At 40.9% G+C, this 2,500-nt stretch overlaps 1 protein-coding gene across 1 annotated transcript in view; it reads right to left on the reverse strand.

Annotated features, from left to right (window-relative positions):
- The window catches only part of adgre5b.1 (adhesion G protein-coupled receptor E5b, duplicate 1), a 27,230-nt gene that overhangs the window by 4,383 nt on the left and 20,347 nt on the right, over positions 1–2,500 (reverse strand). The gene's annotated exons all lie outside the window — the stretch shown is intronic.

Raw genomic sequence — 2,500 nt, forward strand, 5'->3', positions numbered from 1 at the left:
CTCGAAAATGTGACTTGACGTAACCAACGCGAACAGCGCAAGTATCATGTGGATGGGGAGATAATCCCTTGAGTCATTGAAATCCAAGTGAAATCACACAATGTAATCATTTTGCTGGGGACTCGCCTGCGACACCTCGCCAAGCTGACGTTCGAGTATATGGGACTAGCTGCCGCCGGCAAGACTCCAAGTCGAGGCTGACGCACAAGTGTGTTTTCCCCTTAAGTGTATGTGTCCGGTCGCTGGACTAGTGCCTCAGCTCCTCCCACGCGCTACGACGTCCTGGCCGGTGAAAGTCCTCGCTGTCAGGTGAAAAGAAGCGGCTGGCCACTGCACATGTATCGGAGGAAGCATGTGCTAGTCTACAGCAGGGGCGGTTCTAGGCCTTTTTTGGGTGGGCTTTAGCCCACCCAAAAATTGTCTCAGCCCACACAAAAAAATAGAGGCAATTTTTTTTTTCCCTCTCCAAATCCATGGTGCAAGGCAGATATTTAAACAGCCTTGTTTGTGTACAGTACCAGTGGCATGGTAGTAATAAAAAGGGATTAAGGACCAGGACCCCTGGTGGTCAGTAAGATGGGCTGGTTGAGCCAATGTTAAAATGATCTTTATTTATTATTTATTTTTGCTTTAAAACTATTTTTTAATTTTCTGCTTAAAGTTCATGAAAAAAAGTGGCATTCTTGTTTTTTGCCCACAATAATTTCATAATACCATTTGTAATGCCACCGTTGTAGTGCTGTCATTCAAAATTAAAGTACATTTTCTCAGATTTATTGGTGTCTTTCTAGTCACACAATTTAATAGTCAGTGTTTCCCATACACTGATCTATTTGTGGTGGTACACCCTACATAGATTTTGACCCCCACAAATACTGCCACATATTAATTTCAACTAGTTGACTGCAAACTCCTGCTTTAGTGCTTACAGTATATTATTATCTTGACGGAATATTATTCCAGCCAATGAGTTAGGAAGTTCCCTTTTGATTTAATTTTACTTTTGTTTTGCCTACAAAGCAAATTGTTACTTTACTTGAAACTCCCCTGAAGTGATTTTGGTATTATTTATGGAAAAATTGTGGTTAAAAAAAACGGGGCACAGTTCCTCAGTACGTTTGTGGTTGAGCGATAGGCGGTGGATGAAAATGAAAGTGCGACGAGCTTTGCAGCTGGCTGCGTGACGACAGCGTTGTCTGTGAATGCTCTGGGTGGAGACAGCTGTTGGGGAGAAATGAGGAATGAATAGAGATAATGATTATAGGGGGAAGAGAGGAGCCAAAGCCCTCAGTAGCACTCGGTTACAGAGCGGGGTTGGTACTGCGGAAACATTCTGCACATTTTTCCCTCAACAACCCTCTCGCATTCTTTCCATCCATCTCTCATGGTCCAGTGGGACTACCAGAGCTGCCCCCTCTCCCCACATAGCTTTTGATTCAACATTTGCCTGTGTAGCAATAGGTACAGCATACAGTACAATATGTGTAGCAATAGGTACAGCATGCAGTACATTATGTGTAGCAATAGGTACAGCATGCAGTACATTATGTGTAGCAATAGGTACAGCATACACTACATTATGTGTAGCAATAGGTACAGCATACAGTACATTATGTGTAGCAATAGGTACAGCATACACTACATTATGTGTAGCAATAGGTACAGCATGCAGTACATTATGTGTAGCAATAGGTACAGCATGCAGTACATTATGTGTAGCAATAGGTACAGCATACAGTACATTATGTGTAGCAATAGGTACAGCATACAGTACATTATGTGTAGCAATAGGTACAGCATACAGTACAATATGTGTAGCAATAGGTACAGCATACAGTACATTATGTGTAGCAATAGGTACAGCATACAGTACATTATGTGTAGCAATAGGTACAGCATACAGTACATTATGTGTAGCAATAGGTACAGCATACAGTACATTATGTGTAGCAATAGGTACAGCATACAGTACATTATGTGTAGCAATAGGTACAGCATACAGTACATTATGTGTAGCAATAGGTACAGCATACAGTACATTATGTGTAGCAATAGGTACAGCATACAGTACAGTATGTGTAGCAATAGGTACAGCATACAGTACATTATGTGTAGCAATAGGTACAGCATACAGTACATTATGTGTAGCAATAGGTACAGCATACAGTACATTATGTGTAGCAATAGGTACAGCATACAGTACATTATGTGTAGCAATAGGTACAGCATACAGTACAATATGTGTAGCAATAGGTACAGCATACAGTACATTATGTGTAGCAATAGGTACAGCATACAGTACATTATGTGTAGCAATAGGTACAGCATACAGTACATTATGTGTAGCAATAGGTACAGCATACAGTACATTATGTGTAGCAATATGTACAGCATACAGTACAATATGGCTGAGAAAAACATAATATACAGACATAAAGAAACACACTGGCAAAGATACACACAGAGAGAGGCAAGCTTGCATTCACAAACACACAACCAC

The sequence above is a fragment of the Poromitra crassiceps genome (assembly GCF_964638095.1).
Source record: "Poromitra crassiceps genome assembly, chromosome: 19".
Lineage (NCBI taxonomy): Eukaryota > Metazoa > Chordata > Actinopteri > Beryciformes > Melamphaidae > Poromitra > Poromitra crassiceps.